Source organism: Erithacus rubecula (genome assembly GCF_903797595.1).
Source record: "Erithacus rubecula genome assembly, chromosome: 12".
In the NCBI taxonomy this organism is placed as follows: Eukaryota; Metazoa; Chordata; class Aves; order Passeriformes; family Muscicapidae; genus Erithacus; species Erithacus rubecula.
In genome coordinates, this window is record NC_136664.1 from 14284228 (window position 1) to 14293570 (window position 9343).

Here is a 9343-nt window from a genome sequence, read left to right on the forward strand (position 1 = left end):
TTGGCCATTCAAACAGTAGTATGACTACAGCAAGTCGTTTTGCTAAGCCAGCCTTTGCTGCCAAGCTGGGTTACAACTTCTGCTTCAATCCAGGTTTAAAACTCCGGTTCCTTGCCCAGGTCAATCTTCTGAAGGGGTAATTTTTCAAAGCAGTGTGTGAGTCTTAAGCACACAAATCCAGTTAGGAAATAACAAGATTATGTTCTGTGCACTGCTTTAAAAATTTACCCCTAATATCCTAGAGAGAGGAGCAGAGTTGTTGCACATGCTGCGTGCGAGGTGTAATTTAAATTGTTTTTAGTAAGCAATTCTCTGCATTTATGCAATGCAATGTTATTCTGGGGGAAAAAATGCTCAGCTAATTATTCAGTCTAGAAAAATAAACACATCCATTAAAGGCTTGACTACATATTAATGGATGACCTCTCTAACCATAGTGTTTTAGTTGCAAATCTCTTAAAAAATTCTTTATGCATTAAGTATACATGGAATTGGATTTTATCCTTATCACTGAAAGTTACAAAATGTACACTGACTCAAACTCAGCACATTTAGTGTTGCTTTGTAACAAAGAAGATGGTTTCTATAATGTGCATCATTGCTGCTTTCTGTCTTAAACTTCCCTTGAAATTCAGAGTATAGCCTGGAAAACAGGACTAAAGAAGTTCCTACAGGACCAGATTTCTAATTTCTAAATACAAACTGCTGGAAAATTTAGCTTTTCAATTGTAATACTTCTAACAAATTAAAAATCAACAAAAATATTATGCTTCTATGTTACCTGTTCAAGTGTATAGAATGCACAAAAACTTTAATCAAATACTCAGGTTTGCTCAGTTTTAAATTGTGTTAGTTTAATAGTTTCTATTCTGCTGTTTATATTAATGACATATTCCCATCTAAATATATTGCAGCACTGAAAAGCCATCAAAACATTTCTAAGGTTGAATGAGTGCAGTTGCATTCATGATTTTTTAATAAAATGATCTCTTTCTATTGAACTGCTTCTTTTTTTAACAGAGATTGAGATTGTATAATATATATATACATAGTTATAGGAGCATTATAAATACAAACTGCAGCTTCATTTACTGTCTGAATATTTGCTTTCAGTTCATAGCTACACAGTGGGCTGAGAAATGTGAGTTACTGTACATAAAATATGAGAGCAAAAGAAAGAAAGATAAAAAAATGAGAGATGGAATTGATTATTTTTTGCATATTGATTAAAAGTCTTATTATTTGAAGAAGCAACTGATAATTTGCTAATAGTGATTTTTCCAAGGACTGATGTTTCTAAAAATGATTTTCATCTATTCTCCTTTTCCCCTTTCACAGTCCAGTTTACATTCTCTACTTTTTAATTCTCGCCTCTTTTGCAGGCATTTGATATTTGTAGTATAGATATAAAAGCAGTTTGATATTGGCTAAATTTGGGCATAGTCGTGTTATGAATACGAACATCTGCAATGGAATTAAAAGCGGCATTCACCAAAATCCAAGTGCGAAGTATCCCAGTTAAGCATACGATTCTGAATGCATAATTTAGTTGCCATATTTTGTTTCTTTCTTCTGTGTAAAATGTTTATGAAGTTCTCAGATTTATTAGATATTTAGAATTTGCCTTTAATTTCTTGCTGCGTTTTTCTCTCTGTGCTTTCCATGCCTAAGTTAATCTGCCTGTGGACTGGTCCCATGTCATTTAATTTTGTTTCTATTCATGTTGGATGACTAGCCAGACTATCAGAGATTTAAAAAATTCAAACAAGCTGAAATTCAAGAACCTGCTATACTTGTTTGAGTTTAATATAATTTTTCCTGCTAGCAAGTTGAGCTTGTCAAATACTGGGGCAAAAAAACAGTCCTAAATAATACTCATCTTTAAAACCTAATGTCCATGAATCTTGATACTCCCTCTTAGCCTCACCCCACCCCAGGTTCTCTTTCCCACTCTTAACATAAAATAAAATAAAATAAAATAAAATAAAATAAAATAAAATAAAATAAAATAAAATAAAATAAAATAAAATAAAATAAAATAAAATAAAATAAAATAAAATGTTAAGTACTGTGGGAAGATTAGAAGATTCTCTGTTTAAGTCTCCAATTGCATCTATCTGGAAGCTGTTCAGGGAAAGTAAACATGAGAAAACAGATCAGATGAGATCCCTCTCCTGAACTGGTGACAAGTCCAAAATATATGTATAACCCAGCTGGACAAAAAACCAACTCTGATGTTCTGATGGTGACTGAGCTGGGGACCATAAGGTGAATTCTCACCATGCACACGAAGTGATCCATTCCTACCTCTAATGCAGTAGAACTCCCCCATTCTCCCAGCTACAGCAATCCAGTGCTGCTGTTTCAAGCAGAGGATGCCTTTTCTTTCTCACAGACACCTGGCCCAGCAAAGCACATGTGCTGTCTGGCTGCTGGTGGCTGGAGGGAAACATCAGATGAGAAAAGATGCTACCAAAGCTCTGGCTTGATGTGATGTCAGTCATTCAGCTCATGATGAATTCATTTTAAAAATAAGCTACAGAAAAATATTCTTTTGACCTGGGAACCAGAAAAAATTTGGTGTTTACTCAGATTGAGAACCTGAGTATGAATATAAATTTTTAAATGAGCCAGTATATTGCATGACTAGTTAATTGACTTAAAAGTGGCATCAGTGGGTTACCTCAGTTTTACATGGGAAACTGCTGTACTCGCCGAAAAGCTGCTCTCATAAAACAGTTAATTTAAGGTAACCATGCATACCATTTATATACAGAATAAAGTTTAGATGTGGTTTCATAGCAAATGTGATCTGTTTAGAAATATCCCCAGTTGAGAAGGTGGAAGCATGGTGGGAATTACTTTATTTCATCTCAGCCTTGTGGCTTTTCCCTGTGGTGGGTCAAAGTCATGTCCATGTCAAACTCGTGGCACCTGACACTTCCCTCCCCAGAGCAGAGGCACCCACTAAAGGCAGGGGATCTTCCTCCATCTGCAATTTACAGACTGCTCTTCTGCCAAGTGAGTTTCCCTCCACATTCAAGCATGGGGGAAAAAATGGGGCTTATCAGGTGGATGAAATGGAAATGGCAAAATTCCTGTAGATCACTGTCTGCTCTTTCACTCACAATATTTATTTAAGAACATCATATCTAAAATGTAAGAAAAGCTGAGCAAAAATGTAAGAAAAGCTGAGTAATAGTTGCTAGTAATCATGTTTAAAATGTAGGAATGCTTTCAGAGGTCTGCCCACAAGTCTGTAGAGAGGTGTCAACAGGAAGGCTTTATGCCATACTGTGGATTGAATATGGTAATATGAGCTGTGCTCCTAATAGTGCTGGTAAACAGACTGTTCTAATCAGATTCAAATGCTAATATATATAAAATCTTTACCCATTTAAAAATAATAAAATATTTTGCCTCAATTAATCCTGATTGTGCTAGTAGAACATACAATCAACAATGTTATGCAAATAGTTATTTTTGCAGTTGAAATCAATAACTTATTTTCTTTGTAATACAAAAAAAAATTAGAAAAAGCAGGTTATTATTAATTGCTTATAAAACTACTTTTTTTTTTTTGAGGGAAGCCTGCAGGTATTAATCTCATTATCAAGACTTTCCTTCAAAGTCTGTATGACCATTATTGTTCATGATTCGGCCACTCAAGAAATCTTGCCATAGACTCCTATTTTGAAAGTATTTATTGGAAGCTGAATGAAATTAGTTCGTTATGAGCTAAGTAATTGTAAAGTTACATTATCCTGTGGAAAGAGATAACTGATAAAATCTTAGAATTTCAATTTTAAAATGCCTGTGCCTTGCTACACTGAAGCTATGATAACCCTCATATTTATAAATCTATACCTTACTGGCTGCACATACATAGTCATGAAATATCACTTACACTCCTGATAAAATACTTTAAATATTGTTTATAAAATAACCTGTGTTAACAAGAAGTATATTGCTTGCTCATGCATATGGCATTGTTTGTTTAATTTTAATTACTATATCTCTAATTCCCTTCTCATTTTTGTTTTATTCTCTTGAACAGCCATTGTTCAACTTGGTATGACCCACAAATGGGAGGAGCTTTGCTAATTCAGCTTTAATGACACTCCCACACCAGCAAAATTCTTGGCTCCTGGGGAGGAAGGAGTCTGGCTGTTTGGTAAGACTTGGTGTATGCAGCCCAAAAGTCTTGCAGAAAATTTTCAGTCTTCAGTTTCTGAGAAGAAATGGGTAACAGCCCTGGAATATAGAGATAGCCCAAGCCAGGAATACAAGCAAATGCTTCTCACTGATCTCCTCTACACAGGTCTAGGGGTCTTTCCCTACCCCAGAGGGCTTGTGTGTGGTAGGAACTTCTGTGGCCATAGTTTGTCACAGTTTTCAGGTGGCTGTGGAATCTTCTTTGTCCCTGGTCAATTTTCTTATGTGCTCTTTCAGCAGGGGAAAATTGAGAAATCTAGAGTACAGTTGTCATAGTTTCCATGCATAGCAGGGGTATCTAATTGCCAGGGTGCATTCTGTGCTAAGGACCACTGGCTTAAACAGAGAAAAATACCCCAACCACTGAGTTCTTAGGAATCCAGCACCATGCAAAGCAATTATCCATGTTCTGGAAGAATTATTTTTTAAAAATTCCATCCATTTCTAATGGTTTGCCATATATCAGAGCAGACTGTCCAAAACCACATAAAACATTCAGCAGATAAGAAGCAGCCATTCTATTAAAATAATGTGTGTCTGTTTTCCTGCATATATAATAGGTAGTGGTGGGATCAGCATCCCTAGAAGTGTTCAAAAAGTGAGTAGATGTGGCATTTCCTGATATAGGATGAGGTTGAAGGTTGGACTTGATGGTCTTGGAGGCCTTTTCCAACTTTTATGATCCTATGATTCTATCTGTGAAGAACAACTGAGCCTGGTTTGGTTTTCATATGAAAACACACCATCCCAAAGTCATGACCCTTGTTACACAAGGGGGTTGGCTCATGCAATTTTTTGAGGATGCTGATGTTAATGTACATCACCATGGTGTTATGGGCTCCATGACAGCCAGAGCAGGACAGTGCCCTGTCAGGTCACACCTGCCCACCTTTTCCACGGGACTGGAAAAAACTTCCTGCTTTCCCTGTCGGTTTCAAAAATGCAGGAAATCCAGAAACCTCCTCAGTTTATAGTCTTTTCCCAATTAGCTGTTCTGGGGTGTGGTTAACACAAACTAATCATACTCGGGAGTGCTAAAATGTACATGGTGCAGCGCAGTGCCTTGTGTCTCCTGGGGTGTGATTATTTAATGATAATGATGCCCCCTGCAGAGGCACCTTATTGCTCTTTTGCAAAAACAATCTTTATTGAGGGGAATTAATTGCATTGTTGTTGATAGCAAGAAATAAGTTAATATTTTGAAATGATCTTTTTGGTTTGCACAGCTTAAAGGGATGTTAGCACAATTATGTCAAATAAATGACCTGCTTTGAAAGTTTCTCCATATATTAGGTCTGGATTCCAAAGCCATTCTGAATGTATGTTTTCTCTGAAGATTTGGTTTCACTGGGAGTCTTGAAATATGCTGAGAAGAGTTAATCTTTCTGTTCCATGGATACCTTGTATTGCTGCCTAAAAATTGATCTCTTCAGGGTCACTGACTGTTTTCTACTTAGAGGCAAATTTGCAGTTACACTGGATTCTCACAGCATATTTACTCTATGCAAAGTGTCTGAGAGCAACTTTTATGGTAGGGTTTTTAATTAGTGCGATGTATAAAAGCAGCAAAGTTAATAAGGATGAAATTTGCTGGTGTGCTGACTTCTATGGAAGGCAATTGCCTCAGAGTCATGGTCATAGCCTAGTCTTAAATATCCATCCATATTATTGCACTGACACTACATAGATTCTAGAAGACTCAGCTCACAGCTCCCAACTGGAAAGATTCAAGCAGCCACATACTCCTATCTACCTACTAATTTATCTCCTGAATAATCACTAATTTACTTATCTCACTGCTAATGTTTGCTACAGTAGTTTGGGTTTTGTTTCTTACTTTATGGGAGTCTTTGCATCATTTTTATCACCTGCTTGCTTTTTTATACTAATGGTTCAGTACCTCAGTATTACAGTAATAATATAGGTATATATCCATTGTAAAATGATGATTTACTGCAGCAGGATGGATGTATTTACCACGGATGCAGTGTTGAAACAAATGAAAGGATCAGAAATATGTGTCCCTGTGTCAGCATGTCTGCAGGCACACCTGAGTGTGTATGAGGGAAGCAAAGCCACGTGGAGAAGTCACCTGCAGTGGTGCTTGCTCTGTGAGTGAGGCTGCTGAGGAAGAGGCAGAATCCCAGCCTGGGGCTGGAGAGGGCAAGCAGGAGCTCCCAGGCTCCATCCCAGCCTCTGCAGCTGCTCCTGGCCAAGGTGACTCCCTGCCCCTGGTGTCCCCAGCAGCACATGGGTGTTTGAATTATGGGGGGGCTGGCTGTGCTCCTCCTCCTTGCTGGACATACGTGATCTCTGCTGAGATCCACCCTGGGAGCACATGGCATTCCTGCCCCTCTGATAGAGCAAAGGGTACACTCTGAAATTCTGTTTGGTAAGGAGTCAACATCATTTTGTTTCTGTAGGTCTGAGAGATTGCAGGATAGTTCCTGTTGGAAGGCAAATCAATCTCTTACTATAGATGTGTGTGTGTTACTCTAGAATATTTTTGTTTTATTCTTTTAATAATATTTGTATTATTTAGTCTCTTGCCAGGTGCAACTGTTCCATCATTTGTGTGCCTAAAACCCAGAGGGGTAACTAGAGGAAGAAAACTTGGTATTTCTGGTTATATGAATGCTGCACAGCCTCACCTCAATGACTTCTCAGGCTCCATGTATAATGCCTTTTCATCATTTTGGTACCTGGAAAATGTCCATTTGGAGAAATGTTTGGCTGATGGCTGCTTTCAGAATTTTCAGTTTTTTATTTCCCTTGATTCTGCTCCTATAGAAATAGTTTCCATGTACACAATTCTAGTTTTTGTTAAGTAGGATTGCCTCACTGATATACAAGCAGCCTGCCTTTCATCTTGTTGAAGACAAGATCTTGGATCAGCTTCTATGTTAAATATAAAATATTAGCTCTAGATAAACTAATTTGTGTTGTGTAAAGACTGGTTGCTTCCTCTTCAGAGAATGAATGGATATTCTAATTTTTTCCCATCTTTCCAGCTGGAAAAGCAGCTGAACATGGAGATGTTGAAGGTAGGTTTCTTATTTCACAGAAAAGTATGAACAATTACATCATGCATTTTAATTATTTCAGCCCCTCCAAAAAGAGACGCATATTTGATCTGTTTTCCATTAACAGATTCAGCAATAATACTTAGTACTGGTAATAATAATAGTAATTGAAAAAAATTATTTCTTTTTCTTAGACCTGTATGTCAAGGTCAGTTATTCTGCAGTGTTTTGTTTTAGTAGCTTTGATAGGTAGAGAATTAAAAAGCAAACTTTCAGGGATGCCGGGGTGTTGGCAGAAAGTCAAGGACAAGAATGTGGCAGAGAGCAATAGAAATTGGGAAAAGCACTACAGGTGATGGAAGAGATGTGATAAATAGCAAAAGGAGCTGGGAGAATAAACATTCCCCAGTCTTGCAAGGAGGCAAGGGAAGGCAGGAGGGAGTGGCAGGGGGAGACCTGAAAGATGGTGCTCACAGGAACTAGACAGTCCCTTGGAAAACATCTATGGTGGCCACAGCTGATGTCACTGAATGAATTAAAAGTTGCCAGTTATGTTGCTGTGGGTTGCACAGCACTTGGGAAGACAGTGGTTTGTTTTTGTCAGGTTTTATTTAGTTTGGGCTTTGGAAACTGTAGAAATTAGTGACAGAATAGCTTTTAGAAAAAGAACAAGTATTAAGGAAAAAACTGAAACAAACTTTTAAAAGTAATTCCCTTTAGAAGATGCTTTTGCAGGAAAATGTATGCCTTGTCTTTATTGTAAGTCTCTGCATTTTTTCCTTTGCCTTTATCTCAGATAACAAGCAGAGCTGATCAGCAATTTCCCCATGAAATAAGAATAATAAAACTATCTCCACCTGATTTATTGGCAATGTTGATGGGTACTGGGTATGTCTTGAGCTCCTCTCTGGTGGTAGTGGACTAGTGCTTGAGGGATAGGGTGCTAAAACCAATAAAAACTAAGACCTTCTAAGATAGGAAGGGCTATCCTAGGGAAAAGAGAAATCTCTTAAAAGCTATGTTGTATACATGTGGGTTTGTTTAATGTGTGGCATATAATGCAGTTAATCTCCTTACAAAGTCATTGCTTAGAGAGCAATATGAAAGGAAATCCTGATAAAAGGCACCAGTGTAAATTTGACATTGCATGTAGCAGTCAGCTTTGTGCATTGTAATTGGAGGGGACAGAATAGTTGTTTATTCAGAGGGGAGAATGATGCTATAAATTTCAGGTACGAGATTAAAAAATAACTAGACTTCATTTTCAAATCTCCTTTCCCCTTTATTCCTCTTCCACAGTCCTTGTTCGAGCTCTGTGCAAAGAGAATCACTGATCCTGCTCCACATGAGGGGGTGGGAAGCAAATGCAAATGGGGGAGGCAGGCACCTCTGGACTCCAGATGTGATGCTCTGCAAGGCTCGTGCTGCCCCGGCTCCAGCAGCGATTCCTCTGCAGGTCTCATTAACCTTGTGCAATTGGGCAGGGAAAGGCCAAGAGCATGGTCCTTCCAGAGTCCTTCCACCTGCTCCAGGCTCCAGGAGAGGGGTGAGGCTGTGGGACAGGGCTGGGAATGTGCAGCCAGCCAGGGACTCTGCCGTGAGTATTCCTGTGCCATGGAGGAGCTGTGCTCTTGGCTGCCGAGCTGGGGTGCCCTGCAAAACATGGAAAACGCTTTCCAATCAACTGAGAACTCTGTATGCATAATAAACCTGTGATTTTCTGATGGCTACGTACCGCACAAATGCTGAAGAATAGTCTGTGTGCCTTGTCAGAGCACTTAAGTTAAATAGGGGCACTTTGCATCATTGTTTTGATCTTCAAAATAAGAGAAAATTGAATGCAAAGAGCTGTAGGGAACTTTCAAAGGCACACGAGCAATTAGGAGCACAAGTCCTCTTGGCTGAATAATCACTTTGGGATATTTTTTCTTTTCTTGTATCCTTAACTCCCCTCAAAGTATTGATGGCAAAATAGGTCTTGGAAAATTTGACTCCCTCCAGCTTGTTTGTGCTGTTGGTGAATCTCTGGATGTTCCAATCTGCTTTAGGTTTTCTCTTCTCTGCTGATGGCTGCTTTTACTGGGTTGGTAAAATAACATCCAGAT